At 34.5% G+C, this 27,005-nt stretch overlaps 1 protein-coding gene across 5 annotated transcripts in view; it reads right to left on the minus strand.

Moving 5' to 3' along the window:
* The window catches only part of Pcdh15 (protocadherin related 15), a 1,075,820-nt gene that overhangs the window by 1,030,845 nt on the left and 17,970 nt on the right, over nucleotides 1–27,005 (minus strand). For all 5 annotated transcript variants that reach the window (XM_045137141.1, XM_045137139.1, XM_045137140.1 and 2 more), the window contains exon 2: nucleotides 18,051–18,117. The gene's annotated coding sequence lies outside the window, so the exon portion shown is untranslated. The remainder of the gene's footprint in view (nucleotides 1–18,050; nucleotides 18,118–27,005) is intronic.

Consider the following 27,005-nt stretch of genomic DNA (forward strand, 5'->3'; position numbering starts at 1 on the left):
ACACCATACATACAACACACACACACTCATGCCAAATAAAAATGATATTTGAATTTCACAGTCAACATCATATCATCATATTGATGAAGGAAATGTCTGTCTTTGAATGTGTACTTTGACGCACTGTCAGAGAACATCAATTCCAAGTATGTTTTGAAAGTGTTAACTAATGTATAGTATTCACAAAGCAAAAATTACCTCACAACTTATTTTAAATTAGTATAAATACATAGTGGAGGAAAATGTGTGCTAACAGCAAGATGGAATTGTTTTCCTTTGAAGGTTCAGAAATACTAAAATGGTTTATATTCTTAGGAATACTTACAAGATTTGTTAACAAATGTATTTTGAAGATTATAATACTCATGTCAGGAGCTATTTAATAAAGATATCAACCCACTGGGGACATAAAGAAAACAAACAGCACAGAAAGACACATTTGTTAAATTATCCAAAGTACGTTTAAATGTTATAAATACTTTAATTATGTGACTATCATGTGTTCCCAAATGATCACCTCTTTTATATGTAAGTATAGATGATGCTTGATCACAAAAAGAATTCTGGGCTGACACAAGCCAGGTTAGCATTTTACTGTTTTGTTTTTTTTTTCCTACCATCAGGACCATAACAAGCATCAAGTTATGTCATGGTACACTCACTGCACACTGAAGGTCTGATTTATGACATGTGAAGCAAGCCCATGAGTTTTTGAGAAACTGCATAACACTAATTTTTTTAATTAAATTAAATTTTCATTTATTATCTAACAACTTAAATCACACTCAGTAGCTTTTAAATAGCTTGCTGTTATTGATAAAATATTATTTTAGTTCTTTTTTTCATTTTTTTGGACAAGGTTTCATTTATCCTGAACTCAATATATAGCCATGAATGTCCGTGAACTTTTGTTGCTCTAGAAGAAATTAATTTCTTGATAACAAGATGATAATATTGAGACTCTTTTATTTTGGAAATGGAATTGATTTGTATGGCTTAGAATTGATTTGTACAAAGCTATGGATTTTCTTGTGATGTTCACAGGTTTGCAGCTAGATTTCACAGAATGTTTGATATACTAAGCAAACCCCCTATATACTATTGGATTGAACCAGAATATTCTACAAAAATGTTTTAAATGTAAGCAACGAAAAATAACACATGTATGTGTACATTATATAACTAGTGTACATTTTATAAAATACTTTTAGCCTTATATAAAATATGGAGAGCATATTTATCACAATTTAGAACCATGTTATGTACTTGTTTCAAACTTGGAAGAACTAAACTCAATTGACCCAACATCATTTGTTTCCACACAAAATCTCTTTATTGCAGATTCCTGGAATATGCTTCATTTCTTTGTTTTCTATTTTTACCTCTCTAGTACTGGGATCCATATGCATGCTACTGTTATGGCTAGCTCTAATTTTGGTATTTTTAAAAATATTTTATTTATTTATTTGAAAGAGAGAGAGAGGAAGAGTCAGATAGAGAGAAAGAGAGAATGGGTGTGCCAGGGCTTTCAGCCACTGCAAATGAACTCCAGACACATGTGTCGCCTTGTACATCTGGCTTACGTGGGTCCTGAGGAATAGAACTGGAGTCCTTAGGCTTCACTGGCATGCACCTTAACTGCTAAGCCATTTCCTCAGCCCTTGGTATTTTTTTAAATATTGTTTTTATTTATTCATTTGAGAGAGAGAAAGAGGTAGATAGAATGGGCACACCAGAGCCTCCAGCCACTGCAAATGAACTCCAGACGCATGTGCCACCTTGCACATCTGCCTTACATAGGTCCTGAGGAATTGAACCTGGGTCCTTAGGTCTCTCAGGCAAGTACCTTAACCACTAAAGCATCTCTCCAATTCATGATTTTGATTTTGATATTCATATGTCATAAAAGTACCTGAACATAAAGGGTAATGGGAAAGATATTGAATTTGGAGAATGTATCTTTTTATATTTGTCTATGAATTGTCAGAATTGAGGTTTGATACACAGTCCTCTTTCTGTTTCTCTCTCACACAAATAAATATAATTAATTTTAAAAATTCTACTCTGTAACTTTTAACACAGCTAATTCATGCATTTTGTGTTTTTTTTATTAATGTCTCCAATACTTGGCACTACAGTACAAACCTGAATGCCATATATATTTATACATATTGGATTCAATTTATAAACTACTTGTAGTTTAAATGAGTCAACATCCACAAGTCAACTGATCTACAAATTTATTTCATCATATTTACTAATGTAATAAAAATAAGTAGATTATCTAAAATGAATTGTATTTCCTAATCTTATTTTTGTGGAAGATTTTGTAATGTCTGAATATGTGATCAGAGCTACCCATCATAAACTAAGTTTCATGTAGGTCAGTATGTCAAAGGTGGGGCTACCCAAGCAAGAATTCACTTTAAACAGGAAGTGGTAAATTTGAGGCCAGGCAGAAATGCAAACAAAAACAGAAGGTACCTGTGAACTTCAGGTTAGAATGTCTGAGTCACTCACTTCTGTTGCTATGACCAAACAATGAGTGGATAAGAAAAACATTTCTCTGATATTTGGATTTTTCACTGAGGGCTTCAGTAAAACTAAAAACTACCACTACACTAAAGCTAAGATTTGTCATGAGTCAAAAGAGTAGTAATCAGAAAATACCTGCCACAGAACACTAATTCAACCATGGTGTCTGGAAAGTAGAATGAAACCCTAGTGAGCATGTGTATGTATGTACAGTAAGACTGAAGATCTTGAATGTTAGCTTAGCAAGCAGAATTGAAAGAAGATTATACTGCAGATAAGGAAGACTTAGAAAAGGTACAGTGGAAGGACTTTTTGAAGCCTCTATAAGGCTTGAAGACTGGAAACTTGCTTTCTAAAAGAATTCACTAAGATGGTACTAAACTACCATATGGATGATGAAGCTGAGCCAATGGACCCTCCATACTGTATAGACTAGCACATTACTTCCACAGCCAGCACATGTTAAGAATAAGCAAAGGAAGCAGAAACAAATCTAACCATGGGACCCTCAGCATTAATTTCCATCCTTAAAATAATCTGTCTGGTCCAATGTTGATTTCCTATTTTGACAGCTATACATGAATGCTAAACTCCTGATATGGTTGTATCCTTTAAGAGAAGAAATTAATTTCTTGATAACAAGATGATAATATTGAGACTCTTTTATTTTGGAAATGGAATTGATTTGTATGGCTTAGAATTGATTTGTACAAAGCTATGGATTTTCTTGTGATGTTCACAGGTTTGCAGCTAGATTTCACAGAATGTTTGATATACTAAGCAAACCCCCTATATACTATTGGATTGAACCAGAATATTCTACAAAAATGTTTTAAATGTAAGCAACGAAAAATAACACATGTATGTGTACATTATATAACTAGTGTACATTTTATAAAATACTTTTAGCCTTATATAAAATATGGAGAGCATATTTATCACAATTTAGAACCATGTTATGTACTTGTTTCAAACTTGGAAGAACTAAACTCAATTGACCCAACATCATTTGTTTCCACACAAAATCTCTTTATTGCAGATTCCTGGAATATGCTTCATTTCTTTGTTTTCTATTTTGAATAGTCTTTTAATATTGACTATGTAACCGAGCCTTGCTCAGCAGGCCATAACATCCTGCCAAGCATTTATTAAACAGGCTTAGAATCGTAAATTCCAAAATCTATCTCAAGGATCTGAGAGCTATTCCCAAGAATGTGATTATAGAAAGAATGAGACCTCTGGCTGCAGGACTGAATGGATAGATAGAACCCAACTTAGAAGAATGACAGCTGATCAATGCAGCTGTCATAATCTCATTTCACTACCTCATCCATATGCTTTGACTTCTCAGGGTAACTTTCATCTACATTCAGCGCCGTATACTTTTATTTTTATTTATTTATTTTTATTTTACTGCTATCATGCTCAAATCCAGATAGCTTTATACTATGGCTAGGCATTTTTTAAATAGATCTTTGAGACAGATGTTAAATAGAACATACTGTCCTGTGAGTTATAATAAACTGTAACACTGAGGAGGATGAAAAAGAGTTTCAAACCACTAGGCATTTAGATTCAGGACTGGGAACAACAGGGACTTAAGGAGTAAGGCATGCAGACCATGAAATTACAACAGAGGGCTTAAGTTATTAAACCTTGAGAGACAGAAGACCCAAGATGATCAAACCAAAATTAAGACCCAAGAGAATATCAGGTTCATCCAATCCCAAAAGAACTTAAAATTCTTCTTGACTGTCCAATCCAGAAGAGAGTCTTAAGTGATTCTCCAGTTTCTTTGTCAATCTTCAGCCCAGCTCTTTAATCATAAATCAATGCCTATTAATTATTGATTTCTATGCAATTAGGGCATGAAGCCCTTGCAAGATACTGCATCTAATCAATGCTTTTGTTTGAACACTGTAAACAAAATATAATGTGTGAATAATATGACAAGCATATGGCTAAGGAGTCAATATTCTGGTGATTAATTTCCATTGTCACTATGCATTTTAAAAAATGCCTAGAGTGCTAGAGAGATGGACTGGAGTGGTGGTAATGTGAAATTCCTGCACAAACATGAGAGCCTGAGAGGGCCTGAAACCACTAAGTACAAGTCTCCAGATACATCACAGCCAGCTGGGCATGACCTCATGCATCTATAACCTCAGTCCTGTACAAAAGATCAGAGATCAATGAATTGCCTGGACTCACCAAAAAGAGCAACCTCCAGTGTCACTAAGAGACTCAATTAAGAATAAACATAAGGTCAATGCATCAGGGCACCTGACACTGGGCTGTGGCGGCTAAAGGCAGGCATTTCTCCCCTCTTTGCAGGAAAGCACATGCATGGGAAGCCAGGAGAGCAGATAAATGAGCATATATCACACATCACACACACACAAAACCATATTATACTATATATACACAAGACACAAGCAAAACATAAAAAAAAATGAGAGTAAAGCATAAGGAGCCTAAAATAGTGACACATGTCCGTAATTACATCACTCTGGAGGTAGAGGAAGGAGGCTTAGTTCAATGTCAGCTTCAGCCTAGGCTATATGAAATCTTGTCTCCAAATAAAAGAGCAAACAAAAATAAATTCCTAATTTCCACACCTTTGATTAAGTCTAGGTGGAGCTCTCAAGATAATTAAATCGTGACGGGTTTAACATAATGACCTAATTATCCCCTTGATAGATTCGCAGTGTGAGAGCATTAATGGGAGGCAGTACAAAGTGGTAGAAGTGCCTACTGGGAGAGTGGCAGCAGGCCACTGGGGTCATCTCTGAGCATATGTTTAGTACTGGCTTCTTCCTTAATATACTTCCGTCTGCTTCCTATTGGTCACGATGGAGGTTTCTACCATGTTCCCTGCCATGATGGACTAAACTCTGAGCAGGTAAGTGAAAACAATCCTTTCCTTTTTATGTTGTCAGTGAGGCTTGTCATCACAGTGACACAAAAGTAATTAATACAATTGCACAATTAAAATATGTGTGTTACCCATACAAAGACAAATAAAATAGACATTACTCTCAGAATTGTCTTTTTGTTTTCCAGTCTTCATTCAAACTTCACATGGAATCAGTGCCTTATACATTTTGAAAGGAAATGCATAACTAAAGAGAAGTTTGGTTCAATTTCTTTTCAAAAAAAAGTACAAATGAATGTAAAATATTTAAAATATCAAAATGCAATGCACCTATCACAAATAATAAGTACTAAGAAGCTAGAAATAAATACTAGGTAATACATAGACTTATTTACTTTACCATAACAAATAAAGGTGATCAGTGTGTTGGGTTTTAGTAGATTTCAAGTAAGCTTTTTGCATTATAACTTTTTAATTTTAATGTCTGTCATTGCAACATAAGCATTCTTAAATAGGTAATAATTCTACAGTTGCAATATTTCCTTCAATGCACAACTGAGCCAAGATGTCAAACATGATTCAGTGACCCATATGCATAAAACCCTTCACAATCAATGCACTGTCTTCACTGTCAGCACAGATTTTTACTAATAAAGAAAAATATTTTCTAACATTCCTTTTATTTCCTTTAAAATAATGCTCCGATGTTACAGAAAATCTTAAGCAAAACAGTATAATTCTGATTGAAGTCTAAAGATATTTTCAAATCCTAACACAATTGGAATTTTAAAAAATTAACATTTTCATTTAAATATTTGCAAGGAAAAATATGGAGAAAATATACCGAGAGAATGGGCGCACCAGGCCTTCAAGCCACTGCAAACAAACTCCAGATGCTTGGATGTCCCTGTGTGTCTGTCATTACCTGGGTATTGGCGAATCGAACCTGGGTCATTTGGTTGTGCAGGCAAGTGCTTTAAGCAATGAGCTATCTCTCCAGCCCACAAGTGGATTTCAAACCACTTGGATAATTTCCCTAGACCCACGTTGTAGACCATCAAGAATACTCCAGTTCTTTTAATGACTATATTTGAGGGCATTCAAGTGGACACCGTACTCTGACCTTTCTAGCATTTACAAGGTAACATGCATTGCATTTTAAGGTACCATAAGACTTTTTAAATGAAAATTAATTCTAATAATAATAATAAAGTTATGCTGATAGAATTTTAGGCTTGGAGGAATTGATATATATAGTAAAGTTTTTCCTCCTCGGATAGTAAAGGAAACAATGGAGGCAAAAAGCAAAAGGGGTAAAGAAAGCAAGGCAACATTTCATGTGTACACAATTAATGACCGGTCATTCTCCTACAGCTAGTGCCTGTGCTTGTCCTAGCACCCTGAATCCACTGGTCCCAAACAAAAGAACACATGTGTGTACACAGCCCACATCTGCATATTCTTCCTCTGTCTTCACTGACTAGTGGTGATGATCCTAACTGGTTGTGATTTTCAATTTTCCAAAGTGCTTTAAAAATATTTTTTCTGAGCCAGACTTTCTGGTGCATGCCCTTAATCCCAGCACTTGGGAGAAAGAGGTAGGAGGATTTCTGTAAGTTCAAGGCCACCCTGAGACTATATAGTAAATTTCTGAGCTGGAGATATGGCTCAGCCATTAAGGTACTTGCCTGCAAAGCCTAATGACCTAGCTTCGATTCTCCAGTATCTATGTAAAGCCAGAGGCATAAGGTGACACATGTGTCTGGAGTTCCTTTTCAGCAGATAGATACCCTGGCACACCCATTCTCTCCATCTCTCCCTCTCTTTCTTTCTTCTTTTTTTTCCTCTCTGTCTCAAACTCACTCTTTTCCACCTTGCAAATAAATTTAAAAAATACTTTTGTTATATTCTGGTCCTTAGTTCTTTAGCAGAGCTTGGGAAATTTCAGGTCTTGGCACCATGTGGGACAGAAATTCTGATAAGCCTGCCTCAGCACATCACAAAGTGCTGTAAATGTGGTTGTTAGCAGGAAATCAATGCAGCAATGAAAAATAGTCCTATCACCATTCAAATCAATGATCTTCAAACTGTCCCTTCTGAGACAATGTGTTATCACTCATCTTCACACTTTCAAGTACTGTAACATATCATCCAGTGATACTGCGTTGTTACAATACATCATTTCAAAATACTGATGATAAATTCTGGGATAAAGATATACACAAAATGTAAGGATATATGTCAACATGTAAGTATAGGTTAACATGTGGAGATTATATATATATATATATATACATATATATATGTATATATATAGTATATATATAAAAACTATAATATCAACTGTTATTTTACATGCACAAGCTCATATGCACTTGCTTTAAATCATTTTAATTAACCTTCCTTGAAAATTTGTCAAATTTTTAAAAAATATAATTCAAACATTCATTCAACAAACTCCAGAAGATCATTTGGAAGCACCATAGCAAGAAAAGGTAATATACATAGTAAATATAGAGTTGGAAAGCTAAAGAACAACTGAAAATTTGAGCAGGGAAATTTACAGGAGAAAAAACTAACAGCAAGTCTCTAAATATAAATTAGTGTAAAATTGTAAGCCTGAAATTATAATGTGCTATATATTGCAATTGACCCTGTCACTAAACATTTTACATTAAATTATATCATTGCAGTCAGGTTAGGGACATTTAAACAACAATTCTCTTTTTTAAAATTTTTTTATGTTTTTAAATTAATTAATTTTTATTAGAGAGAGAGACAGAGAAAGAGGCAGATAGAGAGAGAGAATGGGTGCACTAGGGCCTTCAGCCACTGCAAATGAACTCCAGACATATGTGTCACCTTGTGCATCTGGCTTACATGGGTCATGAAGAATTGAATCTGGGTCCTTTGGCTTTGCAGGCAAGTGCCTTAACTATTAAGTCATCTCTCCAGCCCTAAGATACAATTTTCAAAGCTAGTTTAATATAAATCCCTTGGAATTTTAGAAAAAGAAGTCTTATTTCTTAAAAATATTTTTAGGAGCTAGCCATGGTGGCATACAACTTTAATCCCAGCACTCGGGGTGGGGGGGGGCGGGGGACAGAGGTAAAATGATCACTGAGTTTGAGGCCACCCTGAGACTACATAGTGAATTCCAAGTCAGGCTGTTCTAGAGTGAGACTCTACTTTGAAAAAAAAAATAAAAGAAATTAATTTCATTTAATTATTTGCATGTATGTGTAAGACCGAAAGATAGATAATGTGCTTGTGTGTATATGTGCATGCATGTACCAGGTTCTCTTGCTGCAAATGAATTTCAGACATATGTTCCACTTTTTGTGTCTGGCCTTATCTGTGTTCTGAGCCCAGGCGGGCTGGCTTTGCTCACATGTAGTCTTTCTATTTTTTTCTGTAAAAGTACCAACAGAATATTTTCATTGTAATTACTTTTAAAATGGACTAGAAAGATAGCTCAGCAGCTAAGGCACTTGCCTGCAAAGCCTAACTACCCAGATGCAATTCATCAGTGCTCACATGAAATCAGATTCACAAAGTGGCACATGTATCTGGAGTTGGTTCACACGGGCTGGAGGCCCTGGTACACCCTTTCTCTATCTGTGTCTCTATTCATTCTCTCTCTCTCTCTCTCTCTCTCTCTCTCTCTCTCTCTCTCTCTCTTCATTCTCTCTCTCTCCTTGCAAATAAATAGATAATATATTTTTTAAAAAATTACTAGAATGATTTGTTTATTCATTCATTAGTATTTCTGTTTTTATGTTTTTAAAATTTATTTTTTTATGAGACAGAGAAAGAGGGAGAAAAATAGAGAGAGATAATGGGTGTGCCAGGACCTTTAGCCACTGCAAACAAACTACAGACACATGCACTACCTTGTACATCTGGCTTCACTTGGGTACCGGGAATCAACCCCAGGATCTTAGGCTTTTTAGGCAAGCACCTTAACCTCTGAGCCAACTTTCTAAGACAGTATAATTAGTGCCCTGTGGAAAAGCTGTTCCCTTGTATTACTCAATATAGAGAGTTTGCAGTGATTATGTAAGATCAGTTATCTCATGGAAAAACCAGAGTGATTAATGATGGGAAAGACACATAAGTTTCTCCAGATGTTAATAGTTAGCAAGGAGATCACTCTGATCTCCTTATTCACCATCACCAATCATAGGTTATGTGTAATCTCTTTCTCCTTAAACTATGAGAACTTGGGGTCATATTTCAGAAGAAATACCATAAATGTTCACCTAAAAGACTATATAAAATTTTGAATTTTAATGATAGTAATATCACCTATGAGTGAGAGGTTGTAATGGCTATAAAACTATCAAATCAGATGTAACTGATCTTATATCGTAAATGAAAATGAGAAGAAGAAAAAAGGAAATGTTGGAACATAAACTTTCAGTGCATTTCAGGTAATATATGCCTATCCCTCTTAATTTACATAGATGTAATGCTAAAACCATGCAGAGCCCATGGACTTCTAGGGAAAGGAAGGCAGAAAGCTTTATTTATCTCTTCACTAACGTAAATGCTAATTCTTAAGAAAAAGTAAAAGTTTAAAAAACAACAAAACAGATAGTTTTAAACTATGTCAGACTCCGGAAAATCTTTGATTCTTCATACAATTTTGTTACACAGAAATAACAGAAGCAACCATTTTAAGTGAAATGTCATCATGAGAATATATAAAGTTAATTTTTCTCTGTTTCCAAGGAAATAAAGTAAACTCTTTTAAGCTACGTTTCTAATAGTACTACCATTTTCCTCAAAATAATCTATTTTCTGACACAAGAAAACAAAACTCAGAACAACACAGTGATAACAATATAACATGAGCTCATTGAGAGTAATCAAGTAAACTGTGTTTCATTTCTGCCTCTCCCTATGAGTCATCTTATGAAGACCAGTGAATGTATTTTAAACCAGGTATTAGTCTCCCAGGGCAGGAGGGACACTATAATAACCATTCACTAGAAGCATACATGGTAAAAATATTATTGTTTGTAATTATGAAGCTAATTTTTTCTACATAGCAGAGAAGCACAGAGGGTCTATGGAGACACATACACACACAACTATATCTATATCTATATCTATGTATCTATCTACCTATCTATACATATATGGTTTTGAAAAAAAACTCCAATCTTGAGACATAGGAACAAGATTTTATTGTAAATTCTTATAAGTTAAATTGTCCAGACAATATTACATTTATGAATAATTTACTAATTTCAGGAAAATAGAATATACCCAATATTCATTGTCATTTTCATCTGAAAGCATTAATTATAGGAAAAGAATAATTACAGAAACATGAAAAACATGAAGCTGAGACTTACTAAGAAACTCCGACAGTTTTAGGAAGAAAAGTTTTTTGTTTTTATTTTTTCCCAGTTTTTTGAGGTATGGTCTCATTCTAGCCCATGCTGATGTGGAATTCACTATGTAGTCTCAGGGTGGCCTCGAACTCATGGTGATCCTCCTACCTCTGCCTCCTGAGTGCTAGGAGTAAAGTCGTGTGCCACCACAATTGGCCAATAAAAGCTATTTTTGCATAAGTTGATGGTATCTTCTTCATTTCTTGGACTTAGTCTTGGTGGATCATTTTAGTACTATACTACACTGTAGATATAACTTTTGACCAAAGTGTTACTGAAAACATTTTATTATGAAATAGTTATTCTTAAGTATAAGATTGGAATAACCATGTATAAACATGTGGCATTCTGACCTAATACTTTATGAGCCCTGAGAACCAATCTCTCTCTCTCTTTTTCTCTCTCTGAGAGGTAAATCTGTGAAATTCCATTGTCAGTCAGTGGGAAATACAACTTGATAGCTGATAGCCAAACAACATAAAATCTGATTTATAAATGAGTCTTAAGAATACCTCTTTTGTTTTCCTGTGAACTGGATTCCAGCACAAAGGGGAAGGAGACCAACGCAGAGAAAAATCAACTCCTACCAAATCAGAGAGCCAGAGCCTCAGAGGCCCCCAACACCTCAGCACTGAAGCAGACCAAAAATGAACCCAACATGGCTCAGGGAAATTTTGCGGAAGAGGGGGCAGAAAGAATGTCAGAGTCACATGTTGGGTCATGATTTGCAGAGACATTTATCATACCAATAACTGGGGGCTAACTCCACAATGCACGACCCATTTTCATTAACAAGGAGGGTCTAATGGGAGGGGGTAGATCACAGATGAGCCTAAACAATGGTACCAAACTGCCTGTATGTACTGAAAAGAAAACTAATAAATTAAATTAAATTAAAAAAATCTAAAAAAAAAAGAATACCTCTTTCATATAAAGTAATGCATATTTACTAATTCTAGGAATATTGTGATTTATACTACTCTGTAGAATTTATTACCATACACAAAATACATATATATATATATATATATATATTTGCATGTGAATATTTTTAAAGAAGAAAATATTTCCAATGTTATTAATTTATATCCATAAATCATAAAACCTGGTTTTCTAAAAGCCTAGTTTTTGTCACCACATGCATATTATATATCAAGACAATTTCTTCCTTCATAATGTCTCCCTATTTTCTTCTTGGTCTTAATAAACATAGTACTCATAACTTTTATCTATGTCCAAAATGAAAATAAATTGCAAAGGGTATACTATAAAAAGCAATACTTAAAAATGACTATTTTAGTAAATAAAAACATATATTCATTTATGAGTACATTAGATACTTTATAAATGCTGAACATGCATCATACATATAAATGCATAGTAAGAACATATTATACACATCGGTGGTACTTCAAGAATCCCACAGCAAAGAACTACACCGTGCTTCACAAGAAGTCATTCAAAAAGATTAACTAATATAAATGTATTCAAATTGATTGCCAATCTTTCAAAGTCAGTAACTAGTAAAATATTACATTTTTGTGGTATGTGACATTTATTATGATGAAATCACTACAGATATATCAGAGCTTTAACCTGATTCATCAACACAGGAAAGGTGAGTTTTAAATAAATTCTAAGATGGTGAGGAATTCATTCAGGAAATGCACATAGGTGTGCGCAGTTTACATATTCTTGAGCTTAAGTAATTGTGCCCATTTTGCCTGGCTTCTGAAAGTTATCAGCTTATGCACTGTATTCTTGAAAAGCAATAAAAGTGTATGTAGGGAACCATGAATCACATTTGTCTAGTAGAATATTATCTGCCAGTGTTCTTCCCATAAAAGTCCTGCAAATAATTCTCATTCAAAGAAAAATGTTGAAGCTATTTTCAAGATTATGGGAAACTGTAAAATATTTCCCAAGAATGATTATGAGAGAAATACTTAGTCCTGTCTCTTTAGAGCAATAACCACTCTTAGAAACTAATTTGGACATCAATAAAATAAAACAGCTGTTATTTTTAGAATCTTAGAGTAATATTTTGGGATATTTTTCTATTGGGGCACAAGTATTTGGGACTAATTTAAAATTATACCTAGGGGCTGTAGAGATGGCTTAGCAGTTAAGGCACTTGCCTATAAAGCCAAAATTCCCTGGTTCAATTTCCCAGGACCCATGTAAGCCATTGATGGCACATGCATCTAGAGTTGCAGTGGCTGGAAGCCCTGCCATGCTTATTTTCTCTTTCTCTCTCTCTCTTTCTTTCGATCTCCTTCTTTCCCTCTATCAAGTAAGTAAATAAAAATAAAATTATATCTATATTAGAAGCTGTAGTATAATATTCACTTCTATATAAAAGTCATTTGCATGAAAATATATAATGCATAGGGTATGTTTGAAAAGATCATTTCATTTTGTTTCACTTCTACTTCCTTATACTTCTGAGACTGAAGCAGATTTACAAAATAGGACTTCTTCATTTTGTGAGTGTGTGTGTGTGTGTGTGTGTGTGTGTGTGTGTGTGTGTGTGTGTGCATTCATGATATGTACCCATATGAGGGCATGTGAAAACCAGCAATTGATGCCTACTATATTTCTTGGTCACTATCCACCTTCTTTACAGAGTGTTGGGGTTACAAGCAGGTCACCATACCTGCCCGGAATTTATTTGGGTACTAGAAATCCAAGTTCAATTCTTCAGGTTTGCATGGCAAGCATCTTCCCAACTGAGCCATTCCTCTATCCCAGACTTTCTTTGTTAAATATAAGCAACATAAAGACTACTATGTTAGGATATAATAAAATTTAAACAAAATTAATTTAAAAGTAAATCTTTTATATCTTCAATGTAGCAAACTTTATTCTAGGTGCTGGAAGAAAAATAGCAATGCCCAAAAGAAAAAATAAATAAATAAAACACTGAAGATATAAATAACAGAGATTTGTACACAGAAACCATGTCAGTGTGCAGTTACTATGTCATCAATGGCACAAAATAACCAACCAAAAACAAATGAGAGGAAAGGATTTATTTCCAGTCTCTACATGAAGCTCTATGGAGGCAGAGGACAGCATGGCATGAACAGAGGCTGGACGTCACCTCTGCCACAGCTGGTGGAGACCAGAGTGAAAGTACAAAGGGGAGCTTACTGTGACAGCCCTAAGCCTGCCCCACCCACACACCTCCTCCAGCAAGGGACCACCACCCAACCTGACATCATTTGGGAGTCAAACATTCATAACACACGAGTTTATGGAGGACAACTAATTTAAGCCATTACATTCTGGCCATTACACTCATAAACTGGTGACCATCCAGATGTAAAATGCAATGAACTAGGTCCAACTTTAAAAACCCTCATAGATTTTATCAATCCAATGTTCAAACATCTCTATAGGATGAGGTCTCTTACTCGTGACCTATAAAACCAAAATCACAATGGCACAGAGCAAATATTTACACTGCAAAAAATGGCAACTAAAGACTGAACCAACACAAAAAGTCAAATTTTTTTAAAAAGGCAAAAATCAAATCCTGTAGCTCCAAGTCCAGCCAACATCCATAACCAGTGGAAAAAAAATTCCTAAGGTTCTGATTCTGTCCCTTCAACTGGGCTTCTCACGGCCTAGGGAACAATCCAGCTCTATCTAGAAGCTTGGCAGCTATCTCATTATCCACTACAACCCACAGTTCATCCTAATAGCTCCACAGGGTCTCCATGCAAGGACAAGCCTGTCTCACATTACCCAGTGGCTGTTTCAAAAAAAAAAAAAAAGTTGCATGTCTAATGATCTTCTCTTTCCTGCATTTGTTGTATTGCCATAACACTGGGTGAAGTACCAAATTTATTAATACAGGAAGGGAATTAAACTGACTTTGAACAGCAGGACACTCCTTCATCATCGAGGCCCCCTATATTCAAAAGAGTCAGCATTCCTTCTGTTGTACCAATTCAAAGCAGGTGGCCCATTCTCACCTATGGTTCTCTCTTAAACAATAGCAACTGAACTAGGCTGTGTTCTCCAGCCTGACTTTCATTTCTTTATGTGCCATATCCATCTGCTCACACCACCCCGTTTCTATGCAACACAACCTTGCACAAATTCTTGGGATATGGTCAGAATGCAGTTAGCCTCTCACACAAACTGCCTCTAGGCCAGTCCATACTGTTATTTATTTCCCTCATAAACCAAACTTACAATCCGTAGTTTTTAATTGCATTAAGACTCATACTAGAATGTTTCATCAAACTCTGCTCATAGCACTGAAAGGCTTTTCTTACCAAGGTTTCAAATGTTTCCACATTACTCCTACAAATCAGCTTTTCCAAGAGGTCAAAAGCCACAGTCTTTGGTTGAAGAGATGCCTTAGCAGTTAAGACACTTGCCTGCAAAACCTAAGGACTCATGTTCTTTTCCCCAGATTCCACTTAAGCCACACATACAGATGAGGAAACTGCACAGTCACATATGCTCACTAGGTAGTGAAGTTGTATGGAGTTCAAATGCTGCTGCTGAGGCCCTGGCATGCCAGTTCTCTCTCTCTCTCTCTCTCTCTCTCTCTCTCTCTCTCTCTCTCTCTCTCTCTCTCTCTCTCTCTCTCTCTCTTTCTCTCTCTCTCCCCCCCCCATCTGACTCTCTCCAATCCCTAAAATAAAAATAAATAAATAAATAAACTTTTTTTAAAAAGCCAGTCTGGTTTCTTGCAGCAACAACTGCACTCTCAGTATCATTTCCTATTGTAGTTACTCTGAGTTGCTGGCATAAAACACCTGGCCAGAAGCATCAGATGGGAGGGAAGGATTTGTCTTGGTTTATAGTCTCAGGGGAAACTCTGTAATGGTAAGGGACAGCATGGCACAAATTAAGCATTCAAAATGCATGAGTTTGGTGAGACACCTGATTCAAAGCACCACAGTCAGGGAGGCATTTCCTCTGTGAAAAATATGAAGGAGTGATTGAGCAGGGATCCCATGAGGTTACAGGACATGCTAGTTGAAAATTATGTCACAGAAGTAAGTATTATGGATACTAAGTTCATCTTCTCTGTGTAGTAAACACATTTTAAAAAGTAGCAATATTTCAGTAATATCTAATGTAACATGGCAAGAAAAATATATGATTAGTCAAGGTACTAAGTAGACACCTGCTACAGATAGGTGGTGAGAGGGTGGCACCATGAGAGTGCCTTTTGGAAGCATCAGCCAACATGTGTGGAAGGAATGTGTTTCACCATTATGGCTGCTTCATGGGTAAAAATGAGCTGAGCAAATGATGAAAATTCCAAAAAAAAAAAAAAAAAAAAAAAAAGTTAGAGCAGGAAAGGTAACTTGCTAAAACAAATAATAATTGACAACTTGTGGGATAGCTGTGCTTGGAGACAACTGAAAGTGGTGGTCATTTACCATGCAATGATTTATTTAATAGTACTAAATGCCTATTCACACATTTGGTTAAGAATAAAGTGGAATACCTGGCTCTGGCTTTCAGGGAGCAGGTTCCTGAATCCTGTGCTCTCAACACTCTCAGTAAAGCTCCTCATATTTTTCAATAGTTTCATTTACATTTTCTTAATATTTCAAATTCTGTATTAGGAAATTCTTCATTGGATACCCAGTATATCAACAAATAATGAAATTTATTTTAATGTTATTTTAACAATGTATGCAATAGGTATTGTTTCAACAATACATTTGAGGAATTTACAAACCCCCAGTTAAAATGTTTATATACAATATCAAATTTATGTTATAATTCAAGTCACATAGATTTCAAAAGTAAAGAAAACTAAATATATATTATTTAAACACTATTTATATGTAGTGTTTCTGTTAGTGCACACGCTGATGGTAAAACACTTTAGAACAGTCTAAGTTCTGTGATTATTCACTATTGCATGAAGCCAATAATTTGAAAATTTTGTTCTAACTACTATTGATAACAGATAAGCATAGTGCATTTCTTTAAATGCATTGATACATTAACTAATATTTTTATATTAACATCCTGAATTTTAGTGTTTTAAGAATCATGCCATAATGTTTTCATCTTCTCATAAGTTACTATGAAAATTAAAAATTAACCTTGGTCCTATCCTTTTTTAAATATTTTATTTGTTTGCAAGCAGAAAAGAGAGACAGGCAGAGAGTCAGAAGGGAGAATGGCCCACCAGTGTTGCCTGCCACTATAAATGAATTCCAGATGTATATACCATTTTGTATGCTTGGCTTTATGTGGATACCGGAGAATAGAACCCAGGATGTCATGCTGTAAAACCAAGTGCCTTTAACTGCTGAGCCATCTTTCCAATCCTATTTCTAATTAAAGAGAATTGATTTTAATCTCTGGGGACAAAAAGGAAAAATATGATTTTAAATTCTGGCCTTTCCAACTGTAAACATTGAATAAATAACATTATTTTCTATTAAAATTGAAGGATAGTCTTATGTGATCTGGATAAAGCACATAAGTTATCATGTTAAACGGCTGAGAATTTGTACACTATAAAAGAGATTGATATTTTATCTGAAATCTAAACTTTCCTAGACTATTGCCTTAGTGCTGTATCTATTCAGCATGACCGTATAGCATCTGAGCCTCAAGTCAGCCAGTCAAAAGATCTATATTAAATATCCTCTTATCATTTGAAGATGAAGCATAGAAGAGTTAATACAGTTTAAAGGGCCATAGAAAGCTATTCTGCCAGAATTGTTATTCTTTTAGGTTGTGGCGAGAAAAAGTCACTGATGGATACTTAATAATGATATAAGATCATATTTAGCATTGAATGCAGATATTAAAGTTTAACAGTCTAAAAACATCATTGGTTTAAATAGATCCATGAAACATTATTAAACATTTAAGATCATTTTAGTAAATTATCATGAAGCAACTGCTATGTTAAGTGATAGATATCAAATTCATTATCCACTAATTAGAACATCACTACCATAAATGAAAGATTAACTCATATTTTCCTATAAATAATTAATCTCTAATATGAAAAGAAATGTATCTGTAGAAGATATTAAATGTGATTGTAAAATTATAACATTACCTATAATTATGTTGCACATTAATCGCAGTATAAACATGATTGTAACAGGCATGAAACCAATCAACTATTTATAGAATAAAACAATATAAAGCTAGCAATTAATGTTTTACAGAAAAATTATACAACTATATCTCTAACTTGTTTCATTTTCATTGGCTTAATAATAATTCAATCTGACCTGTAATGCTTTTCCCAGGCTTTCAGTTCTTGCAGCTGGTGTAGGAGAAGGCTGTTTGATCTTAACCCTAAGGAAAAAGACAATTCCATAGTATCAAACAAAATTCCTTATGTCTTTCAAAAATACAATATTTAGAAAATTATTCTTAAATATTTTATAATTCAATATTCAGTATTTTAAAAATGAATCCTAATTTAATGATTTAGAGACAGAGTTTATTTGATTTTACAAATATAAGGTACCTTAAAACCCCATCAGAACGGAGAGAGAAATCTATAATACCAAAGGCAAAATGTTATAAAAGATACCAAAATTAAAATTTAATTTGCAAACTTTTCACAAAAATAAGTTAAATTTCCTGGACTTCAGCTTTCTTTTGTGTCAAATAGCTATAATAAAATACAAAACAATACTAGATACTCCTTATTTAGGATTTAGGATACTACTTAAAATTTGGTGATGGAGTACTTGATGACCCACCAAAGGTTAGTGGTAAGACCCTACTGCTGAAGACACCTTACGTGGTCCACACATAAAATGGAATGGTATGGCTGGAAGCTGGGAGAGAGTCAGTCCCCAGACAGTCAGTGTGTCTAGTGCCAAAAGGTGCTGCATGGACAACTGGGGGAAATGACCAATATCTGTCCAAGCAAGTCATGGTCAAACCTACTTAGCAGCAAATAACCTGTTGTGATGCCCACACAAGTGCAATAGTGGTACACAGCCATGGTGAGGAACCAATTGCTCTTGATTTGGCTAACTGATCCCTTCAGTGGTCAGGGACCCATAGCTGAAGCTGGGAATCAAGTCAGAACCATATCCAAACATAAGCTCACTCTCCATTATCAAGTTACCATCAATCGTGGGCTACAAGAGGGCCTACATCTATTAAATACTCTATATAAAAAAAAGTAAGGGTTATCTCATTTGTCCTGGTGCTAACCTACTCTCTATTGGAGAATCTGCTTCTCTTTTTCAGATAGATTTAGATCCTAGGGAGAGAGCTACCCCATCATACCTCAAAAGGGCTCCAGCTGAAACTAAGGAAAAATGGCAAAATAAGCAAGGGTGCTGTTTTCCTGGTGAATGGGATACCAGCACAAGGGTGATGGAGCTCAACACAGAGAAAAATCAACTCCTACCAAATCAGAGAGCCAGAGCCTCAGTGCTCCCAACACCTCATCACTGAAGCAGACCAAAAATGAACCCAATATGGCTCAGGGAAATTTTGCTGGAGAGGGGGCAGAAAGAATGTCAGAGCCACATGTTGGGTCATGATATGCAGAAACATTTATCTTACCCATAACTGTGGGCTAACTCCACAATGCATGACCCATATACTTCAACAAGGAGGGGACAAGGGGAGGGGGTGGGTCACGGATGAGCCTAATAATGGTACCAAACTGACTGCATTTGCTAAATACAAAACTAATTAATAAAAATTTTTTTAAAAATTAAAAATTGGGTGACATGGGAGAATATAAATAACAAAAAAATATTATTTTATACTGACTTTATGTTACTGAATAATATTTAAGCAATTGAAAATAATATTTAAGTTAAAAATACTTTTTTTCTTTGGAAATATATTTTTTATTTCATAAAATAAATCTGTATGCCTTAGAAACCTAAATTTTATTCTTGCATTTTAGATAACTACTAAAATTATCCCATGTTATTAAGACTGTGTATAAGCTAATTTCTTTAAGCTATAGAAGTGGTATAGACATTTTTCTTTCTATGATAGAATAGTTGGAAATGTGAACAACTCTTTGGAAAAGACTAAGAAAAGATTATATCACACCATTACTGAGAATGGTTTTGTTCACTATTCCCAGGATAGCAGAAACTAAGTACTCGTAAGTCTGTGTGTTACTGAACTCTTAGACATTATCTTCTCAGATCTTTTCTTTCACAGTCACTGTGACAACTCTATCACTGGATATCACACCTCCAGGGACAATTTCTTCTCTCATAATCACTCTACAAATGAGAAAATATAATGTGATGTTGGTTAAATGAAAATACACTTAATTTACATATTCTTTATGTTCCTGAATTTAGACTAATGTGGCCACTAATGACCTTCATCCTCAACTTAACTGTTATCAACATTGTTTCCATGTCCATCATCACCTTAATAATTATCATAATTATCACCATCACCTCCTTCAGCATCTCCATAATCATCCCAGTCATATTCACCATCACCATCATCATATCTATTACCAACAGCATCTCCATCACCATCATCACTATCATAATCACTACCATCACCTCCTTCAGTATCTTCATTACCATCACTGTCATATTCACCATCAACATCATCATATCTATTACCAACACCATCACCACCATCACCATCCTATCATCACCACTATCGGCGTCTCCATTATCATCCCTCTCATAATCATGATCACCATCATGTCCACCATCATAATCATGACCATCACCACCACCAGCTTCATCACCAAAACAGTTGTACTATTATTTGTCAAAGTTTTCCATGTTTCAAATCTTGTAGTAAAAGGATTATACCCTAAATCTATGCAGAAACTCACAACATAGTGCTTTGATTATGCCCACCTAATTGATAAGAAAACAAAGGTCATAATCAAAACTGTACTATTCCTAACTAGGAAATCTGGACTGGGAATTTAATTTTACTGACTATAAATCACAAAACACTGTTTTAGACATCATTTAAAGCATTTTATTAGTAAGTAAATTATAATACCTCTCTCCTCTAGGGTGAACATAAGCCACTATGTTGGGTTCTACCCAGTCCCAAAGTCCTAATGAAAACCCATAGTCACACACTCAGGAGCATGCAAGTCAAAAACCACAACTGGTTTCTCAGTTCTCCTCTAACTTAAAGTCACAAAACTCAAATACTACTCTGCACTACATTTACTGAAATTCAAAAAGGTTCAGAAACCTTTTCTAGCTAATTTTCTTCTGAAAATTCCTTCAGTTGTAAAATTGTGCAGGATGAGAATTTCATAGATACCAAGGAAATTTATAATCATTAATGAGCAAAGTTCTTTGAAATTTAAAGCAGGATTAAATGCTAATATTACTAATCTTCTTACTTAGCAAAAGTTAATAAATGTGTCCAAAAAGCCTGTAACTGACTTCATTACTTTTTCATTTACATGACTAAGTTTCAGTCACAGAAAATGTGTTTTAGTTGATTAGACATAAGGTTGGATACATTTGCAAACAACAGTAACTAATAGTATATACTATGGTAAATACATTTCTGCTGTTCTGACTGAAAATTATAAGCTTAGCTTAAAAGTTCTAGCACAATAGATATGTTTTGCTGTTTTTTTTTCATTTGTAGCAAACATGCACTTAATAATACAATCATATTCTTCTTGAGTAAAAAGTATGAAGTGTCTTATGCTGATAATATTGGCTACTATTTTGACAAATAATGCAAAATTCAAACTACAGTATCTAGATATGAAGGAAGCAGAGTACAAAGGCCCATGTTCTACAAGTGTTTAAATCAAAAATTATTGTTGAGGATTCTTAATATTGACTTAAAGGTGCTTACTCAAAAACACAACTTTTGGTTTTGTTGTTAAATGGAAGGAAACACAATAAGAAAAGCATTTTATAAACATAATATATTAGAGATATACATTTCTTCATCACATCTCTCCAGTACAATTATGTCTCTATAGTAATGTAGAAGGTTATGTCATTTACTAAGCACACTGCCCTCAGTTAAGAGGCTGTACTCTATGAAACTTTAGTAGCACGTGACTCTATTCCGGCTCAAAGCCTTTTCCTCATTTACATGCCCAAGCTCCCGGTATTGTGTGCAGTCAGAGCTGGGTCTGGGTGAGTTGTCAACAGGGCTGTTTCCTCACAGCTCTTTAAAGTCAGTACTCCTGTGGCACCCTGGCCCTTCTCTGTACTGTCCTTGGGTCTAGAGTATTCTATTAACTTGATGGTTCAAAATTATTTTGGTTGTTCAAGATCTTACTGAATGAAACAAAGGAAAAGATATTTGTGAAGACTAAAAGGAAAAAGAGAATTTCTTGTTTGGTTGACTTGAAAAAAATATACTTTGACAAGGATAGTTTTGCTGAAACAATCATTTATAAACATTTATTTAAGAAGACTTTTATTGAGATTTGAAGATTTCAATCCCATTTCACATACCTTTTCCAAGAATTTATTGCTAAGGGTCACATAGAAACTTTGTGGTTTCCTAAGCCTTGGCCATTCAGAGTACTGAATAGTGGTGCTCAGCTTGGGTTGGTTTTCTTGAACTGAAAATGTCAGTCATGTAATAAACAAATAAATAAATAAGGAAAAGAAAACAACAATAAAAACAGAGCCAAACATGGGATTTGACATTGACATATCAGTACAAGAGCTAATTCTGTCACTCATGACGAAGGTCAGCATTACTATTTGAGTGAGGAGATGGAGTGATCTGAGTTGACCTTTCCCAATGAAAAGAATAGCTAGGAACTTCAGAGTACCAGCCCTCAATCCTTTTGTTTTAGAAGATGCTATTATATTACTCAGTTTACCTTACCATAAGCCTCTAGAACCTATTAGCAAATGCAAAGGTGTCTCTAATGCTTTTTATAACCTACTAGATATTTGTGACAAAGACACCAATTAAATCAGAATTCCAGAACAGATGCTGCTGGCAGCAGAGTTTATTCAATAATTTGAGTAAGGAATATAAAATAAAATCCTGAGATTTTAAGTTATTTGCTCCTAATTTTTTTTAATATGGAAACTCCAATGAATGTATGGTATGTATAGTATGTATGGTAATCAATGTTACAGTTGGTCCACAAAAACATTCAGTGGGTGATGGCTCAAATATAAACAAAATAAAACAAATATTTTTAAACAGCGTCTACATGGAAGAAAGTGTGCATAATTATAAAAACCTATAAGACCATGTACTTTACAACTAGCAGGAAAATAACATTTAGGTCTAATTTCAGCTTAAACTTCATTAAAATGAGACTCATCATGACTGTGTGCTGTATGAGAACATTGGGGAAGGTCAAGAAGGAGGAATAAACAAGTGTCTAGTATCATCCAACCTCTTCCACATTTTAGTTTCTGGAAAAAAATATACTTGCATATAGCTACAGGTAATGGCAATATTCCTAAGGAAAAAGGAAGAGTGAACATAAAACTTTCCTCTAATAACATTATGATAAACTCTCAGTAATAAAGGAATGAAACAGTGAATTAATACAATGCACAAAGAGGTTTAATTGCTTAATTTTTTAAAATTTATTTTATTTACTTGCAAGCAGAGATAGATAGCAGAGAGGGAGGCACTCCAGGACTTCCAGCCACTGTACATGTCACTATATCTGTCTGGCTTTAGATGGGTACTGGGCTCGAATCAGGGTTCTTAGGCTTTGCAGGCAATAATCTTAACTGCTGATACATCTACCCATCCCAATTGCTTCAATTTCTGTAGAAGCTAAATGATAAGATTTACTTTCCCATTGTGAACAGGAGATAGCTTCTCTTTAGAGATTTATAAGTTCACCACTATTAATATATCACTTCTTGAAATCATTAAATTATGATGGGCAGAACATTACATTTTATACTAGTGAAAAGCAAGAGGTAATTAATAAAATTAATTAATTAAAGCACAATATTAGATTCATTTAAGGATATCCTACTCTGTAAACTTTAACTTTCATTTTTTGAAAACTTTCCCATGAAAGATATCTGAATCTAAGGGCTGTGGCAGGAGCAATAGAGATATTGCAGGCTAAAGGAGCTAATACTAAATCATGATTCCATGATCTTAAATAGGTAACACGTTTATAATGATGGACTAGATGTGGACACTTAACCACCATGCAATGAAGGCTACCATCTTACTGCTGTGTGACTTTTTAATGTAAATACTGAAAAATGCACAAAAATAGCACAAATTGGTATGGGCATATCCTTAGTTCACATGCTGATTATGGTGTATGACACATTAGATTACTAAAATAGTGAGCATACTCAAGCCAAGCTAAGGAATACAGACATGTATTAAAGGGAAAATAAGATAAAATAATTTAATAAATTGTTTGAGGGGAGAGATGGCTCCTTTTAGTCTGACCTCAGAAAGGTTCAAGTACAGGAAGGACAAGGAAGACCCTGGACAGAGAAACTTGAGTTTGGGTAGCCCAGCTCATAGCTCTCTCTTCTGAGGTTTTCAGCACTAATGGGTGACAAGTTTTTCTTTATGACCCTCCCTGTCTACAATTTCTGATAGCTTCTATCTTTATACCAGTCAGAATAAGGGGTACTTCCATTGACTTGATGTTCTTTACACAGATATCTAGAAAATACTACAGGGTTATTCTAAGCATGACTAAATCTTTACCATATGTTTCTCATAACAATCCATGTAACAATATTGCCTTCCACTAGGAAAAACTTCTATTAAACCAAAAGAAAATTTCAACACTTGGCTTGCTGGACCTTTTCTTAAGACCTATTTATGGTAATGACATGATAGAAACTTACCAAAGTATTTTTTAAAATACCATTCCCTGGGCTAGAGAGATGGCTTAGTGGTTAAGTGCTTGCCTGTGAAGTCTAAGGTTTCTCCAGGAACCATGTAAGCCAGATTCACAAGGTGATGCATGCAGCTGAAGCTTGTTTGCAGCGGCTGGAGGTCTTAGCATGCCCATTCTCTCTCTCCTTCTCTCTCTCTCTCTCTCTCTCTCTCTCTCTCTCTCTCTCTCTCTCTCTCTCTCCCTCCCTCTCTCTCTCTCTGTCTCTCTCTGTCCCTCTCATATAAATAAATAAAAACAAACAAAAAATTAAGAAAATACCATGCCCTTTAAACTATGTCAGTTATTTAATTATTTTATTAGCTACTTTATTTGTTAAATTAATGTGTGTTGCTTGTGTGTACATTTGAAATATATCTGGTTAAACTTATAAAATGAAACACACCTGAAGATGGTCCACTAAAATAAAATGACATATTTTATAGTGTATATGAAAGTATAAGTTAAATATATTAACATAATATTAATTCTAGAAATGCCTTCTTAAGAACTAATCTTGGATAAGTAGTCAGATTTTAATTTAAGGATATTCATTTTCACCATTCTTAAGAAGAAAGTACATGAAATCAATACAAATGCCCAACTTTATTATTGATATTAATGGGAAACTAAGACATGTGTGCTTTTAAAATAATAGTAACCCAAAATATATTCACAATAAATTGGTATATTTTGAAGAAGATAGAACAGGATGTCTATTAGAAAACATGTTTAGTAAAATTTTGATATTTAATAAAACTTAAATGAAATAACATTTTTACTGAAATAGAATGTGATTTCAATTTGCTGCAATTTTAAGTAAATTTCATATTTCTTTGCTGTCTTTTCTGTACTAAATGAGCATGCATAATTTATGAGTTAAGAAGAAAATAAGTTCAATTTTAAAATAACAATAATAGAGGGAGAAGATAAAGATGAGTTGCATATTTCTTTTTATCTGATGAAGTGAGTAGAGAGGTAATTTCTCCTCTGGTCCCCAGTTTAAGATATAAGAGGAATTTTTTGTAGCTATCTAGAAATAAGGGACAGAGAATGCTTTTCTATGTTCTAAGATAAATAACCAATTCAAGTTTCACAAAAAAAAAAAATAATAATAAGAGTATTGTCTGGTCACATTTTACCAAATATCAGGAGTCAAATAGCAAAGCTTTAGTTAAAACTGAAAAGTTCCTGTAGATGTTTTTCACCAAAGTATTGAAAACTAACATTGGTGATTAAGGAAGCACCTCATGAGTTCCCACATAGGGTGGAATTATTTGGGCCTCTACATCTCTGAGGTCTTTGAGATGACATTTGGTAGCATCACCACACAAGTCTGATTGGGTTTTATTTGCATATGTTTAATATTCATGGACAGAAACATATACACATTAGATTTCAGCCATGAGGCTGACATAAATATTTTTAGAGTGTTTTGAGTTTCCTATCCTGTTAAGTATGTGTAAGGAGTCTAGAATATGAAACTATCTCTTCTCTATACCTGCCAAGACTGTCATTCCACCTCTTGCCTCAGCCTGTGCAATATAAATATAGATTATAATGAGAGCATGTGCTTACAATGTGCCTCCAGATTACAGAGAATAATAAATACTTAAAGCTGATATAGCATGTTTGTGTAAATGTCCAGATTTCAGAATAATCAATTGAAAATATTTATTGAGGTTAAACTGCAAAATTATAACAGAAGTTATGAAAATTCAATGCCATATACATATATATAAAATTTGCACTGAAGAAAGTTGTGCTACTTCAAGCAACCTTACTCAGGGTGGTGTTGCCTAAGTGCAGAAGAAAATACTAATTACTATAATAATTTGAGACAAAAATATGATAGACAAGAAGATGCATGCAATCCAGATTAATAAACTTGTTGAGGTTTTCAACTTTATAAAAGTGACCACTGTAAACACTTACATAGTTAGTTCAATGTTATGTGAATACTAAATGACTTGGAAGACACTATTTCTTAAAAAGAGAATGTGACTATCATTCATGGTTGCTAATGTGCTTTATATTTAACACTGGTATATAAAATCATTTTCATCTTTTATGTAGCTTGTGATTTTATAATGGATGTCCATGTTTTCAAACAAATGGACTACCTCAGTGCATATTGATAGTTACAAGGAATATCTTCTGTGAGACTCAGCTGAAATCGTGTGGGAATTGTAACAAATGTCTGGGTGATTACTGTATCTCCTCTGAGAGCCTTCTTTAGTTTTCAGCAATGATTTCCAGTACAGGTGGAAACTGGCTGACACACCTGAAACAGTCCTGGCACTGGCACTCTCATATACATTACCCATGAATTATCGATTTTTTAAGTATTTTAATTTTATGTATTTATTTGCAGAGAAAGAGGGAGAGAGAGAGAATG

Source organism: Jaculus jaculus, chromosome 18 (assembly GCF_020740685.1).
Source record: "Jaculus jaculus isolate mJacJac1 chromosome 18, mJacJac1.mat.Y.cur, whole genome shotgun sequence".
Lineage (NCBI taxonomy): Eukaryota > Metazoa > Chordata > Mammalia > Rodentia > Dipodidae > Jaculus > Jaculus jaculus.